The sequence below is a fragment of the Capsicum annuum genome, chromosome 1, assembly GCF_002878395.1.
Source record: "Capsicum annuum cultivar UCD-10X-F1 chromosome 1, UCD10Xv1.1, whole genome shotgun sequence".
Lineage (NCBI taxonomy): Eukaryota > Viridiplantae > Streptophyta > Magnoliopsida > Solanales > Solanaceae > Capsicum > Capsicum annuum.
Genome location: NC_061111.1, coordinates 51,054,748 through 51,075,806, shown reverse-complemented (window position 1 = coordinate 51,075,806; position 21,059 = coordinate 51,054,748). Strand labels below are relative to the sequence as shown.

Sequence of the window (21,059 nt, the reverse complement as noted above, 5' to 3'; positions counted from 1 at the left end):
TTAGGAGTATGTTAAGTAATTCATCTTTACCTCCTTTGTTATGGATATATGCTTTAAAGACTATCATTTACTTGCTAAATAGGGTTCCTAGTAAAGTAGTTTCAAAGACTCTTTTTGAATTGTGGACTGGTAGAAAACCTAGTTTGAGGCACCTGCATGTTTGGGGTTGCCCGACAGAAGTTAGAGTATACAATCCACAAGAAAAGAAAGTGGATTCAAGAACAATCAGTAGGTTCTTCAATGGTTATCCAGAAAAATTAAAGGGGTATAGATTTTGTTGTCCTAATTATAGTACGAGAATAGTTGAAATTAGAAATGCTAGGTTCTTTGAGAATAAAGAAGTTAGTGGGATCGAAAAACCATGTAACGTGGAAATTAAAGAAGATAGGGTACAAATTCCTCGATGCTGTACTTCTTTTATATTTGTTGTTCCTGAAGCTGTTGTACAATAAAGTAATCAACAGGAACAACAAATTAATGCTCCTACTAATCATAATGAAGCCATAACTGATGAACCACATGAAGTAGCATCAAGAAGATCTCAAAGACAAAGAAGATCTACTATTTCTAACAATTATTTGGTATATCTACATTAGTCAGAAACTGACTTGGAAATTGATAATGATCCAGTTTCATTTTCACAAGCCATTGAAAGCACTGATTCTGATAGATGGATAAATGCTATGAAAGATTAGTTAACATCTGTGGAACAAAATAAAGTTTGGGACCTTGTTGAATTACCTAAAGGTTGCAAAAGAGTTGGGTGTAAATGGGTCGTTAAGACCAAATGCAACTCAACTAGCAACATCGAACGTCACAAGGCCAGACTTGTTACCAAAGATTTCACTCCAAAGGATGGAATTAACTATAAAGAGACGTTTTTATTTGTTTCTAGAAAATATTCACTCAGAATTATAATGGCCTTGGTAGCTCATTATGACTTAGAGCTACATCAGATAGATGTGAAAATAGCCTTTCTGAATGGAAATTTGGAGGAAGAACTTTATGTGGATCAACCTGAGGGGTTTTCTGTTAAAGAAAAGGAACACATGGTGTGTAAACTTATAAAGTCAATATACAGACTTAAGCAAGCTTCTCGGTATCTTAAGTTTAATGAAACGATTGTGACCTTTGGATTTAAAGAAAACACTATTGATCGGTGTATATATTTGAAGGTAAGTGGGAATAAGTTTATTATGTTAGTCTTGTAAGTTGATGACATCTTGCTAGCTACTAATGATCTTGGTTTGTTGCATGATACCAAAAAATATCTCTCTAACAATTTTGAAATAAAAGATATGGGAGAGACATCTATGAATTGGAATAGAAATATTTCAAGATAGATCACAAGGATTATTAGGATTGTCAACCTATATTAATAAAGTTTTGAGAGATTTAGAATAGAAAAATACTCATCAAATCCCGTTCCAATTCAAAAAGGAGATAAGTTTAGTCTCAATCAATTTCCAAAGAATGACTTGGAACGAAAGAAAATGAAAGATATTCCTTATGCATCAATAGTTAGGAGTCTAATGTATGCCCAAACATAAACAAAACCAGACATCAGTTTTGCTGTTAGAATGCTGGGTCAATAACAAAGTAATCCTGGAATGGATTATTGGAAGGCTGCAAAGAAAGTGTTGGGATATTCAAGGAATGAAAGATCATATGCTCCCTTATAGAAGATCTGATCATCTAGATGTGGTTGAGATATTTAGATTTAGATTATGCTGACTGTGTGGATACAAAAAAATTCACATTTGGATATTTATTTCTGTTAGCTGGAGGAGCAATATCATGGAAGAGTGGGAAGCAGTTGGTATAGCTGCATCCACTATAGAAGCTGAGTTTGTGGCATGCTTTGAGGCCATAGTCTAGGATAATTGGTTACGGAATTTTATTTCAGGACTTGGACTAGTCGACAATATAGCCAGGCCACTAAAAATTTATCGTGATAATACTGCCACAATTTTCTTCTCTAAAAATGATAAGTAATCAAAAGGTGCTAAGCATATGAAATTGAAATACCTTTTGCTTAAAGAAGAAGTCCAGAAACATAAAGTGTCAATTGAGCATATTAGCACCAAGATTATGATTGTTGATTCTTTGACGAAAAGTTGACCGCCTAAAATATTTGTTGAACATGTTGAAAGGATGGGTTTTATTGATAGCAATGAATAATTTTATGTAAAGACTTTATTATGTTTATGTAATTGACACTTTGAGCTCAAATTATATATCTTTCTGCTATTACCTGTTTTCTCTTGTATACATAATATTATGAATGATGATGACAGGTTCTGACTTAGATAAAGTATTTTAAGTATTATTGTTGGACCCATTATGTATTTGAAAGATTATGTTAGGTAATAGACTAATATTGTAGTACATGGAAAGAATTATGCCAAGTAAAGTGACGTACAACTGCCATGACTTATTTTAGTTGATTTATTTAACAATGACAAATGATGTTGGATTTAATGTTAATTGTGTGCATGATTGACGTACATATTAAATCACTAAATTAACATTGTGTGTGCCAAGTGGGAGAATGTAAGTTTCTATGGCCCACATAATTAATTTATTTTTTATTTAATAATAACTGAATAAGTTAAATCCTAAATCTGTATGGGGAAGTTACCTAGTATGATTAAAACTACTGACTACTCTTAGTGGGATAATTACTGAATGTTAGTGGGATAATTATTATATCAACAAATCACTTTGATGGAACGTTAAAACATAACTGTCTATTCTCTGTATTATAAAAGGGGTCTCCTCTCTACCAAAAAAGAATAAGTTCTATCAAATATTATTCTGAAACGTAAGGTAAAGAGAGAGAAACAACACTTCTATTTTGTGCTTCCGTTAATCTTAATCAACAAGAAGACTATGCAGAATTCAAGTAAGTAATTCTTTACTGAATTACTGTAATTTTTATTTGTGTGAAAATCATGTAGTTCCATATTCCAGAATGATTGGTAGGATTATATATTAGATTGTTTAGGTTATACAATCTTTTTAAATCCTTACATTTTCCACCTTTCAAACTTGGAATCTCTTTATTTATCATTCAATACCCAGCCCATGAAGTAATGCCACTGGTAGGATACCTAAATCATTTAGCCATCTAATTTTATTGTGTTACCTGTACATGAGTTCTTCCAATCTTTCAGGGGCCATTCCTAGACCTCTATGTAATCTCACCAACATAGAGGGTTTGAACCTTGGTATTAATCATCTTGAAGGACCAATTTCCCTGTTCTTCGGATTTTGAAATCTCAGGAACTTATACCTAAGAAGGAACAACTTCAATGGAAAACTTGAGCTCTTATCCTTTAACAGAAGCTGGACGCAAGTTAAAGTCTTAGATCTTTCGTCCAATTCCCCAACTGATCCAATTCCTTCCCATGTAAGTGGTCTGCAAAACCTACAAACACTCTACTTGTCATCAAACCACTTGAGTGGGACTACATCATCCTAGATATTCTCCCTCCCATCACTAACTTATTTAGACTTGAGCGATAACCATTTCAGTGGAAAAATTTAGGAGTTCAAGTCCAAAACTTTGTTTTACATTAGTCTAAAACAAAATCAGCTGGATGGTGATATTCCAAAGTCACTCCTAGACCAGTAAGGACTAATTATCTCATTCTTTCTCAAAATAATCTAAGTGGTCAGATTGCTTCGGCCATCTGCAATCTGAAAAAACCGTCAGTGCTAGATTTAGGAAGCAATAGGTTCAACGGAACAATCCCACAATGTTTGGGTGAGATGAGTGAAATTTGGGTTTTGGATTTAAGCAACAATAGTCTTAGTGGATAATTAATACAACTTTTATATTTGGAAACCAACTCCACATTATTTAATTGGATGGGAATAAGCTAGAGGGGAAAATTCCAGCTTCTTTGATCAATTGCTAAGATTTGGTACTTCTAACTTTAGGTAACAATCACTTGGATGACACATTTCTAAGATGGTTGGGAATCCTACCGCGTTTGGTGATTTTAAAGCTGACTTCTATTAAGTTGCATGGGCCCATTAAAAATTCATGTTCTAGAAACTTGTTTGCACAACTTCGAATTATTGATCTCTCATCCAACTGATTTATTGGGAATTTACTAGTAAATCTTTTTCCAAATTTCCGTGCCATGAAAGTAATTGACGAGCAGAAGATACAAGTTGATTTTTCAGCATATGATGATTCTTTGACAATTACAATGAAGGGATCAGATCTTGCTTTTGTTCAAGTTTTGACAAGTAAAACCAGTATTATCAATCTCTCAAGGAATAGATTTGAAGGTCACATTCCAAACATTATTGGAGATCTCGTTGGACTTCCTTCATTGAACTTATCTCATAATGGCTTGGAAGGTAATATATCAGCGTCGTTGCAACATTTATCTGTACTTGAATCATTGGATCTCTCATCTAACAAAATCAGCGAAGGAATTCCACCACTACTCGCATCCCTCACATTTCTTGAAGTGTTAAATCTCTCTCATGATCATCTTGTTGGATGCATCCCCAAAGGTAAACAGTTTGATGCATTTGAGAACAGTTCATACCAAGGGAATGATGGGTTATGTGGGTTTCCACTCTCAAAAGATAGTTGCGGTGATGCTGGGGTACCACAAGTGACAACTCCAGTTGAGCTAGATCAAGAAGAAGAAGGAGATTCAGCAATGATCAGTTGGCAGGTGGTTCTCATGGGTTACGGTTGTGGTCTAGTTATTGGACTGTCCATAATATGCATAATGCTGTCAACATAATCTACAAAATAGTTGTCGAGGATGGTTGTAGTATTAGAACACGGAATTATTACGAGAATGAAAAGACACAAGAAAAGATATTAGTGTGTAACTTCCAGGCATTCAACTTAATCTTTATCCTTCAGAAGATCACGTTTCTACCTCCTTCATCCTTAAAGCTCTAAACTTTATTGCAAGATTCAACTCTGCTGAGTTTTTGGGATGCAAAGAATAGCTTTTACTTTCGTAGTTTGTGATGTTTCTGAAGTGTTTGTTACATATATAGCGTAATTATCTTATATTTTTCATCATTATATCAAGTAATAAATTTCAATAGCAAGCTAAATGTTTTGTCTATTAAGACTGTCCTTGATGATGTGATTAATTAGCATAAATATCCTTATGATGTCAACTCAATGGAATTAAAGATTGCTCTACTTAAACATTTGAACATCTAATCCAAAATTTCAAGGCTTTTGGAGATTGTTAATAAAATAACACACTCGTAATTTCATATGTTCAAATTCAAGCCGTTATATAGTTTGTAGTAAAAAATTGAACTCTAATTATTACTGCCAAAAATCATGTAACGACCCGACCCGACCCGAGACCCTGGCCGCGACGGACATCCCGAACCATAAAGTCCCAAGAGCCCTTCTAACTGGCAAGCATATGCATAATTCATAAAACTATAAAATACGAAAATACAAAATGGAAACATGGTTGTTGACACCCAATTTTGTCCCGTCTTTCTTACAAATCATCCCTCTGAGCTTCTAAATAATTTTGATAGCTTGAAAAATATATATATGTATGATATTCCTATAATTAGGAGTTTAAAAAAGTCCTGCAACTATTTATATTATTTTTAAAATTAAGAATCCTCGATATTATTATTATTATTATTATTATTATTATTATTATTATTATTATTATTATTGTTATTATTATTTCTCATCTACTACAACTATTTTGGTCATATTTTAAATCAGCATCACATTTCCTAAACTTTCGCAAAAAAGAACATTCATTTTTATCGAATAAGTATTTTGAGACTTTCTTCTTTATTAAATTATCGTTTTAACGTGCAACCTTGTTTAAGCATCTATATTTTTAGCATCAAATGATTTTTGTCATTTTATTTGGATATTTATAATATATTCTTGTTAAAATTGTTATTTAATTTAATTTAGAAAGCCCAACGAGCATAAGAAAGAATGTATTTTAAATCAACCCATCTTTTAAATTTCATGAAATTTCAGCCCAAAATTCAAGTCCAATCCACCAACCCACTCTTCTCTCACTCCTCGTCCACGTCATGCACGACGTGGACGCCACCTTTGCTCCACAAAGGACACTAACAATCACTTACACCCTCTTAGCACACACCCCACACACCCTTGCACACACTTAGCACCTCCCTCGCCACATGTCTCATCTCAATAGGCCGGTCAAACTCATTTAATTCCCAACTATAGCAAACTTCCTATTTTATCCTCACTTATTCTAACCAAAACACCAACAATACCCTCAAAATCCTAAAAACTAGGCTTAAGTTTCCCTCTCTTATTCAATACACATTTTTCTCTCTTCTAAAGGGTCTCAACGTTCTTTTTCCCTCTTCGGTAAATTTGCAGACTTCTTTCACCATGGTTGGAGTTTGCTTCCCCATTCTTGTGTCATGGCTATGAAAATCACATGAACAAATTTGACCCCAATTTCGAATTTCAAACGGATCTCATCTTTTAAATTCCCGCCTAAAGAAACCCCAAGAACCCTAGTTTTCCATCTATAAATACCACGAGATCAGTGAGCCTTGGAAGCAGTGGAAAAAAGCGACAAATTCTAAACTACAATACAAAGCAAAAAAAAAACTTTTCTCCTAAAGCGTCCAGTCTTTGAGTTTCAATGTTCTTTGCACTTTCGAGTTTGAAATCGTAAAATCCAGTGTTCGGGTTCGTGATCCAAAGTTGTCCAGTTCACTTCCTTGCAGCAGCCTTGAGAGGCTTTAGTCGCTACTTTACTCCCTCAAGCTCTAACTATTTACTTACATTTTCTGAGGAAAGTTGTTGTCTCTCTTTTTTCTGTCAAACGGAGGTGTTTTAGGGTCTTCTAAATTTGTTCGAGAGATCGAATAGACTCGACGTTGACAATCTTAGTTCACTGCTCCACAAGAGGTAAATCCCAATTTTCTTCTCTCTGCTAGTAGGTAACTATGTACTAAATATTAAAGCTGTGTTTGGAGTATGTGCCTATATGAAACAGAATTTAATTGATGAGTTATATTAAAACAACATTGCAGTCCTTTGTTTGCACCCAAATATGATGTTAAAGTTGTTCTTTTAGAAATCGACATGTTAGTCTTTATCTACACCCATTATGCTATTTGTTGAACGACTTTATTGTGTGTTTGCGGAGGATGTAGAATATTGAATTCCCCTGTTTAAGTAGGTAAAAGGATGACTTAAAATTTTCTTTTGTTTCAAAATAGGTAACTTAGGAATAAGTTTTCAAATGTTGCCACATATAATTTATAACTAGCTAGGGAAGATACTTGTGATCTCGTGAGTATTATGACTTTGTGCCCTTCCCTACGTTTCTGTTTATTAAACATTTTCAATGCTAGCAGATCCCAGCTTACTTGAATTTCTTTTTTTTTTTTTTTTCTAAAACGAAGTTCTCACATCGTAAGACTAATACCTTGGGGCGTTAACTAGCTTGTGGCTTAGTGTAATGAAGCATGTACACTGGGAATATGAACATTTTAAATGGGTGTGAAAATTTGCATAAAAATCAATATTTGTTAATTTTTTAACCTTTCTTTCTATGGAAAATCTTTGTTTGTTGAATACACTGGTGCGTTGTAGCATGGTCTATTTTTGTATGGCTTATTTTTGCTATAATTTAAATGATTATGTAATTTTATTGCAAGTTCTTTCATTGATTTTTCTATACACTTTTGGAGAATCAGATTTCTCTTTTCTAATTCTTATCTTTCTTTCCTTTTGCATATACACTTGAAGCAACAATTGGGAGTCTCAAAGCTACACTCTCTTGCATGCATCGAGTCTCAATATGAGACCCCACGCTACCTCTCAACCGATCAAGGAGTCAAATTTCTTATTCCTTAAACTAAACCCACTAACAATCAATTCTCTCTTTCCCCTATTCCAAGCATTATCCTTTCCTGTATATGCATGCTATTACTTTTGTTTTAACATTTCGTTCTATTATTATGTGAAATTTGTGCTTTGTTTGCTCTCATTTGGATTAGTGAAGACCATTTAGTATGACAGTTAAATTTTTTAATTACTACTCCCCACCCTCTTGGGACATTGAACTAGCGTAATTATAGGCTTAAGATGTATAATTCGTATCTGTAGGAGGTTAGAACTAGTAAGTAATCGAATATCTTTAGTATTTAATAGCATGGGCTTTCGAATATCTTTGGTATTTAATAGCATGGGCTTTCTCGACACATACAAAAATATTTGTTAAGAGTAAGAAAACTAAAACGACTTTTTAGCATTAACGTTAGTCTTTTTTATGATGAAACACAACGAAATACCTTTTAGAATAAAACAACTCTTAAAAGGAATTCTTATGTTTATATATATATATATTATACATGCGTGCATAATGACATCTTTAGGTCAAATTACTTTTATCGTTCAATATCTTTTTTCCAAAAACAAAAAATAAAGTATTTATGATATATAAATTTTATTCTCGAAGTTCATCGTTTCAAGTTTGTTTTAGTTTCGGCTATTAAGTTTGCTAGCATAGTATATACCTATTTCCAAAATATATAATTATTTTACGTGGTAAGTCATAATGAAAATACTTTTAATATAGGGATACCATGTAATTTCTCTTAATGATTTTGACTCTTCCTGAATCGATATTCAAAATTCTCCTTCCTTAAAAATTGTGGCTCTTTAAATTAGTAGATTATACTATGATTCATTGATTTTCAATTAATTGGTAAAATATTACTTTTCAGACTTCTTATCCTTCAAATGTGTCATATTATTACAAAATAGATATTATTATACTTTTGATATTTATTTTTCGCTATTCAGAAAATAATGATTTTTAGAACTCTCTTTAATCAAAAGATGTTTTTGGCAACCCTTTAATAACTTTGTAAATAAACAAATTTTATCAAGTCTTTTAAAATATAGTTATTCCTTTATCAGATGAAATAAGCTTTTCTCAACAACGTTTACTTTCTCATCTCATGTTTTCTTTTTAATTTCTTTTATTAACCTAAGTTTGGCTGGTTAACCGTAGTTAGCGGATACTTTAGGATGCCTAATCCCTTCTCTGTAGGATAATTAGAACCCTTACCTAGAATCACTTAGTTAAGTAGACCTTAAAATGAAGTCTTTATTTTTTAGATCGCTTAGTATATAATAGGTGTCCTAATTCACCATAGAACTAATTAGGTGGCGACTTCCTTAACTCTAATTAGAAGTTTTCAAATATGTTGTACCTCGATTTGACCCATATTAAAATGGGGTATAACAATGATCATCTGATTTCATCAACTAAATAATACAGGCTCAAGTTAGATAAGACCCAAGAACTATCTAACATAAATCTACAAAATCTCTACTAACAACTAAAAACAACATCTATCTGAAAATTGGACAAGGCCTCGATCGGACCATAAACCATGTACAAATAAAAATACACATGAAATAAGGCCTTCCGAAGTAAGGGAGGCTCACCAACTTCAAACGTCTGATTAACTGGTATACTGCTTAGCGAGACCCCGGGACTGTGCCTCCGGTCCTGAAATATAGGGGTCAATACAAATGTTTTGGTACACAGATCCATCCAAAATAACATACTTTTATATAACATAAGTGAGAGCAATTCATAAAACATTTTACATACGATGTATGGAAACACATGGGCATACTTCAAAGCCTTTGAAACATTTCTTTGAAACAATGACTCACTCTTTATCTTACTTCTGGCTTAACTCGGTGGCCAAGCCCCCAACCCAAGTTTACCGCAAGGGTTGGAGTCTCGATCTCTAATACTCCAAGGGGCACTAGGCCAGCGAATAGTCCCTCTTGGGGACATAATAAACCTGTATTGGCAAAAAATAATTTCCAATAATGAGCCCTTACACTCAAATGCATTCTTCGGGTAACCATATAACTCTTTTTAAGCCCATTTTTAACTCTTTAAGACATGCATTCTTTGAAATCAAAATCTAAAGAGAAATCGAGTTCTATTATGGCACTCTTCTGTTTGGTATCGTCATACCAAGACTTCTAAGTCATATCTCTAAGCTATACATTATCATGTTACTATTCTTTCATTCAAAATAATGTTTAGACCACTAAGTCATTCAAACAGTACAATAGGATTTGTATATCGAAATACGTAAAACTTATGCAGAGATTCTCTCTTTCAATTCTTAAACATACGGTGGTCTATTACTTTGTAGCAAAACATGCAACTCTTTAAATCATCTCTTTTCATTTATATTAACAAGAAACACCCTCTCTTAAGTTCATAATGAAAATCAAGGCTTAAAAAATAGTAAAGACATTTGTATCATGCTTCTCAATATGCAATTGAATAATTCATAACATATGAAATCAAGATTTTTCATAACAAGAGAGGGAGTATAAATATTCATGCTCTCAATTCAAAGTTCATAACATCAAATGCATGTATGTGTATATATATATATATGTATGTATATATATATATGTATGTATATATATATATATATGTATGTATATATATATATATTTCAAGGGGAAGTCCTCAAGACCAAAACATTATCATCAAAAGGGTTCACAGTGCATAATTGTCAATGTAAATTCAAAACCCTTTGTAAATACATGATTTCTCAACATTCAAACATTATTAAAAATGATTTCATCATGCCCACATAGTTTAGAAAAATCCCACGTACCTTAGACAACTTAGCTCGAAGAATGGAACTCGAATCTTGACTAGTTCCTTGGAATTCTTGAAGTTAAATGTCTTGCATTCTTGTTTAAGAGAGGAAAAGTTGAATCTTGTTCTTGGGAGGTGGCTAGGGTTTTTATTGGAGAGAAAATTGAATAAAGAGGCAACTCATGCTTCTTGGGGCTGAAATTTTGTGTTATGGGCAGATTTTGGATAAGAAAATATGACCAAAGTGCCCCTAGACCCTTGAGGAATTGAAACAACGCATGAAATAGCTTTAGGTCATGTCAGATATCGCATTGGGGAGAGCAACGCATCGTATCGAGAGAATGATGTGCCGCGTCCCAATCTCATCGTCTTACTGCCTCTCACAAAAAATGTCATAACTTTTTCCTTGGGTATTGGATTAAGGCAAAATTGGTATCGTTGGTAACCTAACTCAATTATCTATAATTTAGTGTGTCTTGAGCTGCAAAATTCTTCGTGTATCGAAAGGTATAAATGTTTAAAGTAGACCCTTGTAGAAGCGACAACAAAAATTTAGCCGAATCAAAGGCTCTTAGCTCAACTTCGCTCTAAGTGATTCTTGTGAACGTTTATCACCTCGAAAGCACTTCAAATACATGGATAAAGATCATAACACATGAATTTAAATATAAATCATGGGATTAGATTTCACACCCGTAGGAACACCGGTTTGATTTCTAGCTCGAAAATGCGGAGTGTTACATTATCTCCCCTTTGGGATAATTCATCCCCGAATGATGGGTAGGGACTTGTTGAAGCTCTAAAAGTGTAAAATAAAGAACGTTACCTCACATTGAACATTTTTCTTTAATAAAATATCAAAAAGAATCAAAAGAGCTTCAGGATAATCCCTAGTGAAACGTGTGAGCACGAAACGTGAGATAATAAGAATTGACATAGAGATGACCTTGCACATGAGTTCTAGGGATCATAATCATCACAACATAGGGTATAAATTTATTTGGTTATCATAGGCCTGATTTACCTTGGTAATAAACATGAAATAAGATTTCATGGAAGATACGGATAGAAGTATTCTCCACCTTTAATGATACAACAAATACACTTAAACTCAAAGGCACTACTCAGTTATGCAACCTCATTAAATAGCATACTTCGTCATTTCCATCTTACATTTCTACCATCACACATCTAACCACAAGAGTTTGAGTCTCACTGCATGGTTCTTCTATGTTGAAGCCTAACCTTTAGAAAATAGGTGCTAGCTTAAGCTAAGGGACCCTATACTCTATATTTCATTAAGAATATTATTTCACCTTATCACTACCATCAAACACACTCGAGTTTTAAATTCAAGGAGTACTAACCATGTAGCACAATGGTTTGTGCTTTCATCAACCACAACATTCAAACTTATCATTACTACACCTACTTCATGAATTCCCTAACTAAGACCAACAAATTCAATCATTCTCACAAAGATCTTCGCCATATATCTCCATCCTAACTATTTCACATAACGAAAGTTCATCTCCTTCTTCCCCCTTCTCCTATAGCATTAGCTCAATAAATCACATAAAAAAATTCACCTTCAAGAACATTTACTCTTCTACCTAACACATTACTATGCTTCCACAACCACCATCATACTAACATATGGAGGGTCATTAAGGGACCCGAGCACATACATCATGAATGAGAGAAACACTACTCAATTATAACCTTTATCTATTAATCTACTCAAGGTGGGACATGAGGTGAAGATACGATACCATCACGAAGTGCTTCCTATATCAAGTGTCAGGATCATAAGTAGAGAGTCATTCGGTAGAAACACAATACAACATTAGTTATTAGGACAGAGCACAATAAGAAAATATTGATGCATATATCAAGAGTTATATAACATGAAGCCAGAATTTATGTAGTTAACAACTAAGACAAATATTTCTACTTGAAGTGATTGCTCCTCATTTAAAGAACTGAAATTTGCCATGAGTTTGCATAAATTTTTATCACTTTGGCTTATCTCGACATAAAATAAATTGGTAACATATAGAAAACATAGTTTCCTTAGAACTAAGCATGATATAAGACATAGATTTCTTTATGGATAATGAGCATCATAACATAGAGCTTGAATAAATGAAAGACTGGATTACTGAGAGACATTATTACTTCTAGTTTGGACGTTGATTCATGAACATAAGTCAATAGAGAACTCGAACCATAGGCATAAGTATGACTTGAAAACATGATGTAAGACATTAGCAGAATAATCTCCTAAATTAAAGTAGGAGGAGTATGCTTGAGAGGGAATAGGTTTATCATAACTCCTTCATGCTGAGAATGACATCAAAATCAGACACATCTAATTCCATAAGATCAAGTAAAGTGACTTTCTGGGATCGAAAAATTCCTGTATACCTGCCTGGCTATAATAGAGACACCTACTGGGGTAGAAAATGAGAAGGGTTTTGCTTAAGTTTCAGGACTGGCGCCGAAATAAACACCTATGTAAGGAGTTACAAAAAAAAGAAGCTTCGGGGTCTAATAAAGCATAAATATGTAAATGAAAGACCTGTAACGTACCAGTAACCACATTAGGGGAATTTTCTTGATCCTATCAGGACTGAAGTGAATATAATCTGTTTGGGTGCTGACCACTGGTGGCACTAAAAATGGCACCCTGTTGAGTCAGGCGACCAAATAAAACTGGGGACCGACTAGACTAACCCTGTTGACCACTCTGTGGGCAATCCCTGATCCTGTGGCCTAACTCTCCACACCTAAAACATATATCACCTTCAGCTCTAACCACACCCCAATGGTTTCTACTGCCCTTCTAGCAAAGATGATTTGTGCGACCACTATTCACACATCCCTGGGGTTTAGGGCCTAGCGCCCTATCCCAATTATCATTTCTAGGCTTTGGTGTTGTCCATTAGCTGAAGATGAAGCTGGGGTTGAAGATTTCTGACAAAATTAAGGATGGTTACCACCCTCCGACCTTAGCTGAGCAAAATTGAAGCTACCTGTTCTGGTCCTCTTATTTTCCCTCTCTCTTTCCTTACACTTCTACTCTTTAATCTGTTGAGCATGGACCATCAACCTAGACAAGTCCATCTCCTTAATCAACATCGTGGTCCTACACTCCTTAATCATGATATCAGCTATACCAGAGACAAACTTACTCATCCTAGACCTATCATCAGACAGAACATTAGGAGCATACCTAGCTAACCAAGTATACTTAAGAGAATACTCCTTCACAATTATGTTTTCTTGCCTCAGATAAACAAACTCCTATACCCTAGATTCCCTCAACTCTAAGATTAAGAATCGGTCTAGAAAATCTATAGCAAACTCCTCCTATTCAACAGGTCCTGCATCTGACCCTCTATCTCTCTTCCACTACTTATACCAGGCGTGAGCAACATCTTGCAACTAGTAAGTACCCAACTTTACACTCTTACTAGAAGTCATACCCATAATATCAGTTACCTTCTGAACTATGTCGAGTAATTCCCGCGAATCCTCATCAAACTTAGATCCCAAAAACAAAGGACGGTTCATTCGGGCGATATCTCGAATCCTAGCTGCGATAGTATTAGCTATCGAAATGGCTGGTACAGTATCCGGATAATTATTTTGGGCCACTACTGAGTGAGCTAAGGTAGTGAATACCTTCCTAAATTTGGCGTAAGAGACAAACTCATTTAGGGTATCTTCTTGAACAGGTGGAGGTGCGGGCTGATTTATGTTTCTTCTTTCGTTGGTCTTCCTGGGAGGCATGTTTTGTAAATAGAAAAGAAATTAGATTAGAAAGAGAGTTTGAATTGAGCTCATGCTCAATTGCATAACCTGAAGACTGAAAGAAGGAAATCTTTTCCTAAAACGTCTTGTAGCTTCTTGCTCATAAGTATGGCGCGCTTCACACCCATGCACAAGACTCTACTCAATGTAGCTTTTAGACTCCTTAGGAAACTTTAAAACCTTAGACTCTGATACCAAGTTTGTAACACCTTGAGAGTACACCTTGGATGCCACACTGTGCCTACAACCCTGAAGGATTATAAGCTAACCGAAGGATTATAAGCTAACCCATGCTGGTACCTGCTGTGAGCACTAAATAAAATAACGAAGAACATGTGCAGAACTTAACTGAAAATTCCATAAGGTTTTAAATACAAAAAAAATACTAAATTGAAATACTAAAAATATCTATCTGAAAACAATACTGTAAGATTTTCAATAATATCTGACAACTGAATAATTGACTGAAAGTGTCCGAAAGCCTCTAACTGACTGACTATGGAGTTGATAGGATAAGTCCCTAACTAACTCTAACTGACTACTGATCTGAACTAAAATTAACATAAATTGTCCTCGAAACATGAGGACTCACCACTGCTACTGTTGCTGATGCCCTGGGAGGTCTAGGTGTGGTTGGGAACCTGAGCGTACGAACCTATGATATGAGACATCATAGCACAAGAAATGAGTATACGGTCAGTACTTTTAATGTACTGGTATGCTAAATAGGTTAGGCTGATATACATAGGTTCATGTGCATGAATACGAACTGACTGTAAGTATGATATGAGATAACTGACGTATAGCATGCATGAAAACTGTAAAATCTAAGAATGCATGACCAAGAATATGACATGAAACTGGAATCTCCTATAAACTGACATAGTGAAATACTGATACTGTACAACTAGTGACTATATGCCATGGTCAAACAAACCTGAAGCTGAGTACTGGACTAAAACTGTGGAAGCTATCATCTACCTGACATGCCCTAAAATAATTTAAATGGGGTCCAACCTATAACCCCTGTTGGAAGGGTGTTAGTATCATGCCATAGGTACTAACACTGGATGTGTGGATCCATTAAAGTGAAGTCCTGAAGGACTAAAGAGTCACCCTCAACTGGCAGGTGCTCTAGTGAGATATATGTCAACCATCAACTGGTAAGTTAACATCTCAACCTACGCTGGCTAAGTAGTTCTTGAACACAGGGACTGCTACTAAAGGTCACATCCTTAACTGAAAGGTGAGGCCCTATCCATGGTTCGCTCGGTGCTAAATCCTACTCCCAACTGAACTGACTCTAATTACTGAACTGAACTGAGCTTACTGATTGATGTACTGATTGAACTGTCAATGCTATGCCTGAAAACATACTGACAATGCTAAGACTATATAAACAACTAAGTTTCGGGTATTCATAAACCCCAGGACTCGATAATATTTACAGTAAAAGTATAACAAAACTCTGGAAGCATAATAGATAGTTATTGCACAAAATTCATCTCTTAGGCATTTCGTCAAACACTTACAATGCATGGTTTAAGCATGGAAGTAGTTTTTAAAACATGTAGTAATAGCATGATTTTGATACTAAATCCCCAAAATAAGGCTTAAATCAACGAACAACAACATTCAAACATGTAGGGTTTAGTAACAATAACTATTTCATGGAAATATGATATAAACTTGAAATTCATGGAAATCTATAGGCAAAATTCATTGGAAAATGAAGAAATCATAACTTTAAACTTAAACTTGGATTCGTGGACTCCATGGGTTAAAAGGATCCATGGATGAACATTTAACATACCGTAATTGATGAATTCTTGGAAGTTATTGAGGGTTTTCTTAAGAATTGAACTTGAAGCTTGAAGGGCTAGGGTTTGTGTTCTTGAGAGAGGATGATTTCAATTTGAGGGAATTATGAAAAATGAGGCAAAGATGCTCTTTTGGGACCTAAATCCCATGTTAAAGTGAAGGAAAAAGACTAAAATACCCTCCTGGACTCAGGATTTAATGAGCTAAAAATGCCTAGAGACGCGATACGCGCCGCGTCGCTCAACCCGATGTAATGGGCAACGCATTGTGTTGCTGGCCAATGCATTTCTCGATGCGATACAACCTTATCACATTGACTTGCTGTTTTGAACATCCAAAAAAACCTCAAACCTTGTGCAAAAAATTCAAAACTCACCCGAAATGAACTATCAACAACCTTGATCATGAATTAACATATAAACCAACTTTTCGGGGTCAGGAAGGTCGGGAATAAAATCATCAAAGTTAGAGGCCAAAAATGAGATTAAGTCTTCAACACTTGGCTAAATTTTTAAGGTCTTAGGCCTCTCATGTATACTTTATGATCTGAATTGAACTAGGAAGCATACGGGGTATTATACATGACTCCTCCCCATTACTTGCCACACTGAGAAAATTTGAGAACTACCTTAATTCACCATCTCCCCCTTAGATCAAAGTCAAAATCCTAGAGTTACGGACATATCCCCTCATTAAATCTATAACTACAACTCTCCACAGTAATTTTAATAAAAACACACTAATTTCATTCTAGGACATCCCCTTTCGGGGACATTAATTATAGCTTTCTCTAACCCCCAAAGTCATCGACTTACGACTAACATTATCATGGGCATAGACATCCATGCTTCTAAACACTTAACACTTCATCTTCAACTCCTTAGAATACTTAATATTACACCTCTAATCACATAACTTACAACTTAACAAAATTTGTAAAACTATACCGAAGGTGCCTATTGACTACCTATATTCCCTAAATTCAACTCTACATAACACCATACAATAACTCCCTAGACTTCTCCACACTAAGAAACTTGAAAACATAACTGGGTGTACATGACACTCTTACACATAAAACCTTATCTAACAACATGCTATTGGTGGACAACTTATTCTTATATACTTATGCCTTATCCACATAATGACTCAATCACAATTCATCATTTTTAACACTAGTCCTCATGACTATATACATATCATATTTATCCACTCCTTATTCGACAAGTTGCCAACCTAGGCTATTTCAAACATTACACCAAACCATCTAATTCATTCCCATAAAACATTCATTATCAATATCGAGCTACTATTTTCACCACTATACTCCACATCTATAGTTCAAGCTTATTGTCTAACAACACCAATCATATGGAGCATGCCATATATTATACTAATTAATCAAATAGAAATGTCAACCTAAGTCTCATATTTCACTTAACTATGGACCATAAGTTCATCCTCTCCACGACATTACTACTACACCTCAAAATTTACTACACCTCAAAATCTACTAAATACCTTCTCACATGTAGTATTAATTTACAACGACTAGAGAAAAGACAACCAAGGGGGTAAAGTCACATAATAGGGATAGTCGATCATAATCTTATATTATAACCCATTACGATCTTATCAACACATTCCACTTTTTCACATAATACTTACCCATGCATACATCACAACTACCTTTAAAATTCCATATACAACAATCTGTCTATACTTATAACTTATTGGCTAATCTAATCATTTCCATTCACAGCTTATAGGGGATTTCCATAACTATCATCACTATCTACTCTAGGCTCCGTCCTATTTTGAATAGATAATAATCATAGCCAAACACTTCCTCCACAGACTACCATACGATCTACAAATATTGCTGTCATATTAGTCTATCACTATAAAATGGCAACCCATCCCTTAATCAACGATTATACAACTAAACTAGCTTCTTTACACAAAAGTCACCCTCATTCTAACTTCTAAGATTGTGATGTCATATCATTAACTTTGAGATCATCTTACTTCCAATAGGGTATGACACCTTAGCACATACTACTACTCGGGTAGAAATATTATTCCAACTTTCTGACACATATCACTACCTTAAGCATGACATCTGCAACAAGAATTTTGAAAGAGGCTGAATACACTTCATACCTCAGGCTCAAATGCACAATTGATGAAGATAAGGGCATAAGCTTAAATCAATACACTTAAAGCACTGATGGACTCCTCTCAAGTCCTTATGAAATTTCATAATCTTTATGACTCAATTAGAAGGGACCACCTTATTTAGACTCTAAGATTCGGCACTTGAATCGACTCGACAAAGAGACATAATTAATAAAATTAGAGTAAAGAAGGAATCTGGATAACTTCCAAAATGGAAAACACAATGGCACGATTTAGAACATGAAGAAAGGTAAAACATTCCTAAACACCTAGTAACTTCCTCCTTAGAAGTGTGGCATGCTACACACCCATAAACAGGAATCTACCCAATGCGATTTTGTAGATACCTTGGAACCATGAACCGTGCACTAATACCAAGTTTATCATGACCCAAGTCGAGGACCTGGCTACGACGGGTATCCCAAACCACAAAGGCCCAAGAGCCTTTCTAACTGGCAATCATATGCATAATTCATAAAAATATATAATGTGGAAATACAAAATGGAAACATGTTCATCTGATTTCATTAACTAAATAATACAGGCTCAAGTTTGATAAAACCCAAGAATCGTTTAACATAAGTCTGCGAAATCTCTGCTAACAACTAAAAACAACATTTGTCTGAAAACTGGGACAAGGCCCCCAGTGGGATCATAAACCATGTCCAAATAAAAACAACACATGAAATTAGGCCTTCCAAAATAAGGAGGCTCACCAACTTAAAACGTCTGATAAACTGGTCTTCTACTTAGCAGGACCCTGGGACATTGCCTCCGATCCTGAAATATAGGGGGTCAATACAAATGTACCAGCACGTAGAGTAATCCAAAATAACAAACTTTTATACAACATAAGTGAGAGCAATTCATAAAATATTTTACATACTATGTATGAAAACACATGAGCATACTTAAAAGACTTTGAAACATTTCTTTGAAACCAAGACTCACTTTTTATCTTACTTTTGAGCTAGGTGGTACACCCGATAACTCTACAATCCCACGATCTATATGGAATCCACCCTTAACTAAGCCGCAAGAACCCAACCCAAGTTTTCCGCAAGGGTTGGAGTCTCTGCCTCCAGTACGCCAAAGGGAACTAGGCAAGTGTATGGTCCCTCTTGGGGACGTAATAAACCTGTATTGGCAAAACACGATTTCCAACAATGAGCCATTACACTCAAATGCCTTTTTTAGGTAACCACCTAACTCTCTTTAAGCCTATTTTTTTAACTCTTTAACACATGCATTCTTTGAAATCAAAATCTGAAGAGAAATCTAGTTCTATTATGGAACTCTTCTATTTGGTATCGTTATACCAATACTTGCAAGTCATATCTCTAAGCCATACATTATCATGTTACCACTCTTTCATTCAAAATAAGGTTTAGACCACCAAGTCATCCAAACAGTGCAATAAGATTTGTATATCGAAATACGTGAAACTTATGCAAAGATTCTCTCTTTTAATTCTTAAACATATGGTGGTCCATTACTTTGTAGCAAAACATGCAACTCTTTAGATCATCTCTTTTTATTTATATTTATAAGAAACACCCTTTCTTCATATTGTAACAAAAATCAAGTCTTAAACAATAGTAAAGACATTTGTATCATGCTTCTCAATATGCAATTGAATAATTCATAACATATGAAATCAAGATGCTTCATAACAAGAGAGGGAGTATAAATATTAATGATCTCAATTCAAATTTCCTAACATCAAATTCATACATATATACATACGAGTAACAATCAATTTCAAGGAGAAGGACTCAAGACCAAAATATTATCATCAAAAGGGTTCATAATGCATAATTTTCAATGTAAAATCAAAACCCTTTGTAAATACATAGTTTCTTAACATTCAAACATTATTAAAAATAATTTCACCATGCCCATCTAGTGTATAAAAACCCCACATACCTTAGACTACTTAGCTCGAAGAATGAAACTTGAATCTTGACTAGTTCCTTCAAATTCTTGAAGTTAATTGGCTTGAATTCTTGTTTAGGAGAGGATGAGTTAAATCTTGTTCTTGGGAGGTAGCTAGGGTTTTTCTTTGAGAGAAAATTTAATAAAGAGGCAACTCATGCTCCTTGGGGCTGAAATCTTATGGTACGGACAGATTTTGGGTGAGGCAATATGACCAAAGTACCCCTAGACCCTTGAGGAATTCAAACAACACGTGAAACAACTTCAGGTCGCATCAAATATTGCGTTGGGGAGAGAAACGTGTTGTGTCGCTTATCGCATTGAGAGACCTGCGCGCCGCGTCTTAATCTCATCGGCTAACTGTCTCTCACAAAAAATGTCATAACTTTTTACTCGGGTGCCGGATGAAGGCAAAATAGGTATTGTTTGAAAGATAACTCAATTATCTGCAATTTGGAGGGTCTTGAGATGAAAAATTCTATGTGTATAGAAAATTATACACGTTCAAAGTAGACCCTTGTAGAATTGAATACAAAGATTTAGCCAAATCAAAGGCTCTTAGCTCAACTTTGCTCTAAGTGATTCCTATGAACATTTATCACCTCGAAAGCACTTCAAATATGAGGATAAAGA

At 34.8% G+C, this 21,059-nt stretch overlaps 1 pseudogene; it reads left to right on the top strand.

Moving 5' to 3' along the window:
• The first annotated feature begins 917 nt into the window (after positions 1-917).
• Positions 918-4,856, top strand: LOC107843483 (annotated as a pseudogene).
• Positions 4,857-21,059: the final 16,203 nt, after the last annotated feature.